This window comes from Pteropus medius, unplaced genomic scaffold (assembly GCF_902729225.1).
Source record: "Pteropus medius unplaced genomic scaffold, Ma_sr-lr_union100, whole genome shotgun sequence".
In the NCBI taxonomy this organism is placed as follows: domain Eukaryota; kingdom Metazoa; phylum Chordata; class Mammalia; order Chiroptera; family Pteropodidae; genus Pteropus; species Pteropus medius.
This window is the reverse complement of record NW_024354875.1, coordinates 27,168,408-27,180,063: the sequence shown is the minus strand read 5'-3', so window position 1 is coordinate 27,180,063 and position 11,656 is coordinate 27,168,408. Positions and strand designations below refer to the sequence as shown.

Sequence of the window (11,656 nt, the reverse complement as noted above, 5' to 3'; positions counted from 1 at the left end):
GATATTATATTCTTACTGCTATATGCATGTTTTAAAATATACCATTTTACTTTAAAATGTACTAGATGAAGCAGTAAAAATTATTGTTTATAAAATTTTGACCATATATACATATATTTTGAGTATTGTGTGACAAAATGAGACTACACAACAGACTCTTCTGCTTTATACTTTTCATTTTGAGGAAAAGCAATTGGTTATTCAGCTTGGAGGTAAACTACCTGCATTTTTCATGGGACACCATTTTTATCTGAAAGAACAACTGACAGACAAGCTATGGTTATTCAGGCTTAAGTATTCGACAGGCATTTTCCTGGAAATGAATGAAACGAGCCTGTCACTTCAAGGGGAAAAAAAAAAACCAAAACACTATTTTTGCCAGTAATAAAATTTAAATTTTCCAGCAATAATAAAAATTTTGGAAAACTTGTAACTGCCTCAGTGAATTTAACAGTTTCCCAATACTTAAAAACTTTTCCAAGGAGTTCGTGATGATATTAAAAATGTAATTTTTTCATATTGTGTAATGAAATGTGTTAATATTTCAGAGGATCTGCATAGCTCAGTGAAGCAGTATTTTTCCAATTGACCAATCCATGATAGAAAAAATAATAATAATAATCATATAGGAGTTAAGATCCACTGAAAGGGCAAAATAGGTTAACAGATTTTAAATGTCAACAGAGAATCCCAAGTTAATTAATATGGTTTCAGATTCCACGTTGCAACTAAGATATAAGAAATACCCACTCGTTGAGTTTTAGTTTAGTATTAAAGAACAATATCCACAATCATATGAAAAGCCATGAAAATTCTTTTCCCTTTTCCAATTACATATCTATGTGAGGCCATATTGACTTCATACACTTCATCCAAAACAACATATGGCTATTGACAGAATGCAGAATTAGAGATGGGAATCTGTCTTTTATTAAGTCGAGCATTAAAGAAATTTGCAAAAACTTAAAACAGTGCCACCCTTTTCACCATGTTTCTTTTGTTTTGGAAATTAGAGTTCGTAACACAAATATTTATGTTACCATGCAATGGTTTTATTATAGTTATTTTAAAATTAATAAAATTAATAAAGACACATTTAAAAAATTTCTTACTTTTAATTTCTAATACAGTAAATAGCAATACATATAACCACATGAACAAAAACTGGGGTTCTCAATAATTTTTAAGAGCATAAAAGATTCCTAAGATCAAAAAGTATGAGAGCCACTGCTCTAAAATAAAACACTTCACATGCCACACACACAAACATTGATATGATTATACATTTATTATGAGCTAAAAGATCATATGGCCCAGGCATCAAGGAAGTAGGCCCAGAACCAGAAACAAGCCCTATCAAAAATTATCTGCAGATAGCATCATAGGAGAAATTATAAGTGTATTCAATATAGAATGGCCTGATGGTCATATATCAGAGGCATACCCATAGTAGCACTTTTTATTATTGCACTTAACATTATTTATGGATGGCAAGCTCTTTATATTAATTATACACAAAGACTTCACAATTTATATTTACACACAGTAACACACAGTATTATGTCATGGAGTTGTTATCAGACATTAACAGAAATTTTATCTTTTGTTCTGTCCAATTGTCACTAAGCAAGAAAGCTAGATAATGAACTCCTGCTTCACATTTACAGCAATGTCATTCTTGAGTTGACAGCATGTCTCCTTAAAAAGTGTCACTGTCAGTTCCTGGCTGTAGAGTGAATTTACTATTCCCTGAGTTCAGACACTTAATGCTCTCTATATATAACAACATCCTTAGGACATTTTTATAATTTTATTATTACATTAGAGTCAAGAATAAGTCTACCAGTAATAAGCTGAATGAAAAATTTTTTAAAAGTAATTAGGGAAAGATATTAGAAAAGGTGCTTTTCTGTGTTATGCTTAGATTCTTCTTTATGAAAATTTCAAACACATATTTTACATCCGAAGCTTTTCTGGAGTAGCGCCCTTAGTGAGAATACTGTTGCTAACTCTGCAATTTATTTTTAGTCTGAATTACAGATAACCCCTTTGTTCTGTTTACAGCCCACACACTCATGAAACATTCCCTCTTTTCCTAACACAGGATTAAGATGCTTCAGTACTCTGGGAAGAGAGTCATATTGTCACTACATGACTCATTTCGATAAGGAGCCTGTAACATTTCATCAAGATAGTGTTGCCATGGCAAATGGATACAGTATGTTAATTGAGGGGAATAGAATTAACACTTCAAGTGTATATGCAGTTATATTAATATAAATGCCTACATGCATGCTAATTGAAATGCTGCAGGAGTTGTCTTCCTTCTCTAAGGAGCTTATAAGAAATGCTGTCAAATCATTATTTTTTTTGGTTGCATAAAGAGTGTCAACTGGTTTCCAAAAAAGATAAAATACGCTATTTTAAATATATGTTTTCTTAACTCCTTCTGGCAAGTGAAGGATATTTCTCACTAATGGCACTGTCACAGATAGAAGAAATAACATACTTTTAAATATTCTATATTTTTTAAAAATTCCCATGACTGCATCGTCAACTCTGTTTCAAATGTGTATGTGCACGTACATAAAGAACATAAGGCATTAGGCCAAGAGCTATATTAATTTTAAAAATATTCCCTTTTTTTCATAAATAGAATAATGTTATTTATGAGAAAGTACTGATTAGATATCTGTTCAAAAAGAACTGTATATTGATTTTTAAAAATATTACTGTATATAACTTTAATGTTTCTCTGAGCTCGTTTTAAGTTTTAGCCCCTCCTTTCCTCACATCTACCCACGGCAAGCACGTGTGCGCGCACATAAACACACACGCACACACACACACACACACACACACACATACAGGAAATTAAACTTGGTTCCCTAGAAATGTTAAATAATCCCAATGATATGACTCAGAATATCTAAGGAAGTAACACCTGAAATAATAAAACACAAAAGAGTAACTTTATATTAATATTAATTTTAATGTAAATAAAATTGGTAAATTTTTAAGCTTATTAAAAATTAGAAAAGTAACAACTTTTGATTCACTGGGCTGTGAGAAAAAGTAAGGTAAGAAGACATATAAGACTAAATCAGAGCTAAAATAAAGATAGATTTAATGTAAATATATTGGTTAGAATAACATACAACGTTTCAGAACGCTTTTACAGCTCTATAAACATCACACCAAAAAGCAAAAATAACATGATAGTTTAAAAACACTGAATATCTCATAAGTTACTACAAAAAATGGCCCAAAAACTTACTGTCAAAAATATTCTGTCACCATTTTTCACTTTTCAGGTGTTTTTATTTTTCACTTCATGGGTCCCACTTTAGTCCCAGATAAAAGAGACAAGGTTAGTGGAAGCGCCCACGTAAAAATGCTGCAAGCTGCAATGAATACCATGGTAGGGGGCTGGAAAGGAGGGAAGGAATAAATGTGTCTAAAGAGTATTAGAAATTGGGAGATAAACAGAGGCTGAAGATGAGTTACAGATTGCAGAGCTGGTGACTGGATGGCAGTACCAATGTTTAAGGTAGCAAATATAGGTAAGGGGGCATGTTGGTGGGTGAAAGCAACTGGTTCCATTTTGGAAGTATTGTATATGGGATATTATTTAGGTATCCTGGTAGATTCAAATCCATACCAACCAGCTCCAGAGGATGTGTTCATAACCACCAAACTGTGCCACATCTCCTAGGTGTGTTGTGAGGATTAAATGTGCTAATGGTTATAATGAGCTTATCATAGAGTTAGGAAGAGCTTTTTGAAAGTTTTCTGTAATTGTCTTGAAAGTAAGAGGCTATAAATCTTCAAAACGTCAAGATTGTGTTTCCACTGCTCAAAGCCAACTTTTGATTACTTTGATCAACTAAAGGTATAATGGGCTTTCTTTAAAATCTGGCCCTAGCCTACAGCTCAAAATGCTTCTCTCTTTTATCTTAAGGTAGGTCTGTCTTCAAGGACAATGAGAAGCTTATCATGTCAGAAGTTTTGACCAGAAAAAAAAAGTCTAGAATTGATGAAGTTATTTTTATAAAACTTTTCCTTACCTGATATATTTTTATTATTATCTAGAAACAGGAATACTAGGTAGTTAAACATGCCATTCAAATATAAGATCTAGGAATGTGGCTCAACTCAAATTTTCAAGTTTTATAATCATTACCTTTTATAAAGCTTATATTTCACATTTATAAAATTCAATAACTAAAAAGAAAATTAACAATTCAGTCAATCTTTCCTTGGAAGCAAGGCATATTCATATCAGTAACCCAAGTGTTGGCACAATAAATTGTTTTTGAATTAAATTACCAGTATATATTAGAAAAATTTCTGGAAAAAAAAATTAAAAATATATTTAGCTACCATTTTAGTATGCCCTACTTCTCACTGAAATTATCACTGAAAAGAAGTATGAAAGGTCAAATAATTTACATAAATAAGAGTGTAATTTTGTCTAGTCACCTGCTAAAAAGATTTCATCCAGTAAATGGGATTCAGATAAATTCACATCTGCCTGCCATTGCTATGGCATTCATGTGAGAATAAATAAAAACAAGCAAAGAAATATTAAAAACTAATAAATAATAAAAATATAGGCCATGTCTAGTTTGGTCTAACATAAAACACAAAAAGAAACATTGATCTTCTTGCCCCATAGTTATTTGTAAAAGAAAACCAAAGGTCAAGCAAATTAAGTTGGTGTGATATAAAGCGGGAAGCTGGAATCTGTACCCTTCTGCAGGATAATATAAGGGAGATGAGTCCAAAGTCTATATTTTCAATTAATAGCTATAGCAATTGTTAATGAAATCAGTTTTTAAAATCACCCAGCCTAAAGCAGGAACCAAAAAGAAATAATCCATAGAATGTGATGAATAGGATTAATCCATTTTATCTAGCATGATTATCTGAAATATTTTTATTGACTCACTATGCAATAGAAAAAAATTATTTAAATCATTCCTTGTAAACACTATCGTATAGTCCAAGATAGAGTTTATGCACTACTCTGATGACCTAGATTCTCATATCTGCAAATCTTGGCTACAGGCTTCTGGGTCTCTTCAAAATGCAATTAAAATTTAAACAAAAGTGGAAATATGCCCTTTTGCTTTTCACTTTCTGCAAAGAACTGTGGTATGAACAGTCTAATATTCAATGTGCATTCATTTTACAATCTAAAATAGCTAAATGCAATTAACTCTAGTATGCTTGCTGAAGTGTTCTCCCATGAGAAACGAATCTCATCCTACAGATCAAGAGATGTAAAATGAACCACCAACCTTACACAGAAATATGCTGGCTTGATTTTTTTTTTTAAGTTTAATGGCATTTTATTGCAATACTAATCCTTGCTCCTTTTATTACCTTTAAATATTTAATTGCCTTCCATCACAATCTCTCCAAGTTCTTTGAGCCTGGCTTCAGCACACCTGGGCCACACTAACCGTTAGCTCCCAGCTGTATAACTAATGAATAAAGACCAAGAAAGCAATGATCTGGGGAGTATGTTGGGTTGCTGAATAACCAAAGTGCAATCAGGAGAGAGTCTTAGCCTCTCTAAGTGCCTGTTTCACTCCAACAATACTTTCTGAGCTATTATATAAAGAAGAAATTTGGGTTTAGAACATGGAGTTAAGAGCAATTCAGGCCAGTCACTGTCTTCAAAAAACCCTACACTTCATATCTATTTGTCTCTCTATATATCTATCAATATGTCATTTTCTATCTATCCATATAACTACCACCAGAGTTTCAATATTTAACACATTCCGGTACATTGCTTATTATGTGGTAGGAGTTGGGCAGATATAAAGAAGATAGTCTCTGCCATACATGGCCAATATCTAACGTGGAAAACTCATGTAAAAAAAAAAATCACAATACAATGGAGTAAGTACTTCAGTAGATGTAAATTTAGCCTTTATTGTATCCAGAAGGTATCCATCTTTCTTCTCATCCTGAAAATACAGGACAGAAAAATCCAACATCATCTATTGCAATAACAGTGAATACACAATGTGGTCCTTAGCTACATGCTTATAATCTTGTTGGTGAGGGTAATAATTTAACTCTATTTCCTCTTGTTCCTTAGTAATAATTACAACTGTTTTGTTATTCTATTCATAAGGTTTTTTTTAATAAAAGAAAAAATGTATCTTTCTTCTTCAATATTCTTCTCCTAGTTATTCTTATAAGTCCAGTTTTCACAGTTTTCATTTCTTTTATTCATCTCTGCACCAATCATTTTCTCTTCTACCATTTGCAGGTAAAGGAGAAGAGCCTAGAACAGATATATTATAGTAATGATGACGATGAGAAGTAGTTACATAAAATCCTTCTATTAACATATTTCAGCTACTGAAAATTCAAATGGCAGCATTATACTATTGACTCATAGCTAGTCATTGAATAGAATCCAAATAATTTTGAGCCTATATTTTTGCCTAGTCAGTCATTCTCCATCTATATAGTTTGCTTTTTGTTCTTAAATATCTTCTGTATGTCTATCTATGAATTTTTCAATTCCTCTGCTCTGGTTATTGACATGTTAAGCACACTTTGTGGTACCTGTCGTGCCATGCCCAGTGTCACTAAATCTGCTGAGTGATTGTCACTTATGCTGAGTGAGCATCACACTCAGTAACCCTTCCTCCCCCATCCTCAGATAAGAAAACATTATGCAGGAGCCATCAAATCAATCAGAACCTTTCTCGTCTCTCTCCCTCTGTCTCACAGATACAAAGACTGTATCTAGTAGATATTGAGCAATAATTGTGTAGCCCTGAACTGGTAACCATGTTCATTTATTAAAAAATATTTCCTGAGCACATAAAGCAATAAACAAAACATGCACAGTCCCAAATCTTTTCTGGTGAAGGAAAATGATAACAAAAAAGCAACTGTATGAGTAATTATTTTAAAAGTCTAGGCTAGGCTTTCCTTTTATATAACCTTGCAGCATAGGAGAGGACCTGACAGCAGGACTATTAGGTATGTAAAAGAGCTGAGGATGTTGTATGTTTGAGCATATGTGCCTGTGTATCTAGAGAGACAAGATCCCTCAAGGAAGTAACGCCAAGGTGTAACTTAAAATATAATTAGTTGGCCATGCAAAGGGAGACAGAATGAACACCTCAGGAAGGAGACAACAGATGTGTAAAAACTCTAGGACAGGAAAGAGTTTGTAACACGACTAAATTGGAAGAACAGCATGCTGGCATTTGATAGGGAATTGGAAGATTTAGGGTGGGTCAGGTCTCGAAAGGCAAGCAGGGGCCAGATCATGACAATCCTTGTAAACCGTCTTAAGGAACTGGGATGATATATAAGTAAAATGAAGCAATAGAAAAAGAATAAGGAAGAGTGAAGCAAATATGAAAGATTATGGGACTCCTGAGCAATACCTCATTCCCAGCTTAAGTTCACTGCAGCCTGCCTCTCCTCTCCACTCTACCCTCCATGTTGCCACAAGTGTTACCTTTGTAAATACAGATATTATTCTGCCATTTCTCTGTTTAAAATAACTCTGATGACGGTCTGTGTTTTAAAAATACAGTCCCGGTACAAATCTTTAAGGAGTATACTCCCAAAATATAATATACTTTTCTAGAATCATCTTCTGCCACTTCATCCCATATAGCCTGTACTTTAGTCATATCAAGCTTTTCACTCTTCTTTAAAAATTGCATATAGTATTACGTCTCCTTGCTTTTCCTTCTGCCCTTTCTCTGCAATGTCTTATCTTCTTTGGAAATTCTACAAGCCTCAAATGTCATCTCATCCATGAAGTCTTCCTGGACTGTATTTTCTGTACTCTGATAACATTTTATCTGTTATTTGTATAAAATATACCATCTTAAAGTTTTATTTGTACATTTCTATCCATAAAATATAAGTATTTTATGGGTATTTTGTGATTAATTTTTTGTTGTACCTAGTACATAGCACATAATACTCAAAATATTTAGTGAATGAATAAACATATTACTTTCGGCTAAAATCAACACATTTTATAGCATTCCTAAAACTGAGTTTTACATACAATTATGATTAATGTTGATTTTTTCCCACTGAGTCATCTAGTAATCTAGTCACTCTTCTATTTAAAATGCAATAGAATAGAGTTCTAAATTATGTATTACAAAATATACAACTTTTACTAGTTATGAATTTTTCTTATATAAAGTATGACTCTATTGAAACTATTTATATATCTTAAAAGATGAGGTAACACATAAAAGATGTTAATGTATCCCCTTCTCTAAAAAATGTGGTTCAAAGAAAGTAGTAAAGTGGAAGACAGGTAAAAGATAAACAATTATTTCCCTTTCATATTGAAGTGACAGAAAGAACAGAATATTCTAGGGGTCTTTAAAGATAATAAGAAACTACCTGTTCAAAATAATTTTAGAAAATGTCTACCCGCTGGAGGTAAAATGAATTAAATAACATGTAAGGGGTCCTGTGATAAACTTAAGCAGGCCTCTAAAAGTCAGATCCTGATTTCTTACAGAAATCGAATACCTTTTTTGAACCAGAAGACCTTATTCTGGACACAGTTCTGATACACATAAACTCTTAGACCTTAGAATTCACCCATATTCTTTAGACCTGTTAACTATTTGCTAAATGATGAGTTGGAATAAGTGAAATTACTTCTAGTTCTTATAGTGTACAATTGTACATTTTAAAGATTATCTTTTTGTAAGAAGATCCAAATATAACCTATTCACCGCTAAATAGTGATAAAAGTAATTTTAGAATATTTTGATATGGTCTTATTCATATGTATGACATTTTAAGAGGTTTTCACTTTTTTTAATTGATCTTCTTTGCCACCTTCATTCCACACTCTGCTAATGTCACTGGTTACCACATAAATAAACATGCTGCCACTTTCAGTATGCTCAGTCGAGCTGCTTCCCTAGGAAAGGCCCTGAGAGCATTTGCACCATGATTCTACTTCTTTTTGCAGAATTCCAACAGCAAAATTTTCCTTTAGGCTTAGAATTCAGCTGACCCAGTTTTTCACTACCTGCAGCTCCAGACAGTCTGCTGAAATTAAAATTGTGCCTCTATCACCTTTCCCCTATTAGGCAAGGGGCTCCCTTTTTTTGAAGATTGCTCTCAATGAGAGGTAAAGATGTGTGTATGTGCTCCAACTTCCCACAGCCATTGCTGACATTTTTAGTTCACCTTTTACAGAGAACTATACCAGACCTCACAGTTCTCCTTAGCAGAACCTTACATACAACCACTAATAATCAGTTAGGGTTGGCATCTGAGATGTAACTTGCCACCCTAAGCCAGATGGTTTCAACATCTACCTCCTAGCTTTTATCTAAAATAATCAGATAATAGATTTTAGATTGTCATATAATATCAGTTTCTATATGTAGAAAAGACTGTCTAGTTTGAGTTAATTCTGGTTTTATTAAATGGGTGTAATTAGAGATTATAGGATATTAAGAAAGAAAAAAGTTATCTCAGTGCTAGAGGAAGATAAGATTAAATTGCTTCATTTCATTCTTTAATTATAATATTATTAACTATGTAATCTAGGTGGAGTCTATAAATCTAAGGTAGAATGTCTAAAATTTAGCAATAGCTAAGGAAAAGTTTGACGATTTTCTGATATCCATTAGAATCACAAAACGAATATCTCTTATAACCTACTCATAGTTGTATGGGGTGTAGACAACTGATATAAAAATTTGGAAGCATTAAACTTTAGCTACCACCATTTTGTATTTCATGTTATGATTTATAATCTCTTGGGAAAACATTATTTTCAGACAAAAAAAGAATGACCAAAAACTCAAGGTTGTTCTCTAGCCCAGTTATTTGTAAATATAGGTTAAGTTTATACCACTTAAAAATAAGTAAGCAATAGAATAGAGTAAGCCACAGGCTTTTCTAGCCTATGCGTTAGGGCCTGGTTTCTCTCAGAAAGTAGTTGTATAAAACCTCACACATATATAAAGTTGTTGATCAATGGATAATCCCAAATATGAGATAAATATCCTTTAACTTCATTGTCTAACCATAATATCTGACATCATAGATTTGGAAACTTTGAGTGAGTATATGAAACAGGAAAGATGAAAAAACGATCATCTTCTTGATAGAGAGTAAAAAAGCAGTTTGGGGAAGGTACTTATCTCTTCTTCAACTTATTTCAACATCATTCTAAAGCAAGGGTCTCCAACACCCAGTACTGGTCCATAGCCTATTGAGAACCGGGCCACACAGCAGGAGGTGAGAGGTAGGCAAGTGAGAGAAGTTTTATCTTTATTTGCAGCCACTCCCCATCACCACCTCAGCTCCACCTCAAATCATCAGGCATCAGATTCTCATAGGAACAGCGGTCCCTGGTGCCAAAAAGGTTGGGGACCGCTGTTCTAAAGTTGTGCTGTAGAACATGGTGGCCACTAGCCATTTGTAGCTACTGAGTTCTTGAAATGTGGTATTCATTATTTGCTACAAATGTAAGATATATACTAGATTTTGAAGACATTACAAAAAAGAATGTTAATAATGCAAGACATTTATTAAATACATGTTTTAAGATTACATGTTAAGGACGTGGTTCCATAGTGTATCAGTTAGCATGTCTGCTTACACGCAGAAGGTCCTGGGTTCATGCCCCTGTGAAGCCACAGTCCATGGTCTACGGCCATGCCACCCTGAACAAGCCCGATGTCTGATCTTGGAAGTTAAGCAGAGTTGGGCCTGGTTAGTACTTAAATGGGAGACCATCTAGGAAGACCAGGTGGTGTAGGCACAAATAATAATAATAATAATAAAAGATCACATACTAAGCAATTGATCTTCTTTACAGCCTGTAATAGAGTGATCACTGGTCCCAGTTTTTCTGGACTGAGGGGTTTTTAGAATGTGAAACTTTATGTGCAAAACCTGTCCACATCCAGAGCAAACCATGATGTACTGCTCACCCTACATAGACATTAAATATTATTTGCTGCATTCTACAGTTGAAAAATATATATATAGCTCAGAAAGATTCAGTAACTTGTGCAAATTCACACTACTAAAAAATGGCAAGGAGGGATTTTGTTGTGCTTGGTTTGTACTACACAGTGTAAACAATATATTATACTCTTCCCCTCACAGAAGATTGTTTTGTTTTTTATTCATTTCTCTAATTTACACATGTAAAATAATAATATGAAATATTACTTAGAAATATGAAATAACAATAGCTAACATCAATGTTATGTTGCTTTATTTAATTCTTATAATTCCATGATATAGTTACTATTAATATTCCTATTTTACAGATAAGGAAACTAAGGCACAGATAGGTTAAATAACTTCCTTATAAAAACAAATTTGCTTGGTTAAGCAAACAGACTTAACCTAGACAGTATGATTTCATTGTTGTTGAGCTATATTGTTAAGATAGCCCTTTAGAACTACTTGTCAATAAATATTGCAAGCACATCAGATTTCCTGGTACTGGGAAGAGCTCAGGGAAGTATGGAAAAGCTAATGTGGTAACCTGGACTCTAAATCCACATATAAACACTTAATTCCACAGAGTTACTAAATTTAGGGTCCACAAAAAGTAAGGAGAGCATCATAAATACATTTTTTTGACACTGTCATTTTC

At 33.3% G+C, this 11,656-nt stretch overlaps 1 pseudogene; it reads left to right on the top strand.

Annotated features, from left to right (window-relative positions):
• Positions 1 to 10,691: 10,691 nt before the first annotated feature.
• LOC120597420 (uncharacterized) lies at positions 10,692 to 10,807 on the top strand (annotated as a pseudogene).
• The last annotated feature ends 849 nt before the right edge of the window (positions 10,808 to 11,656 follow it).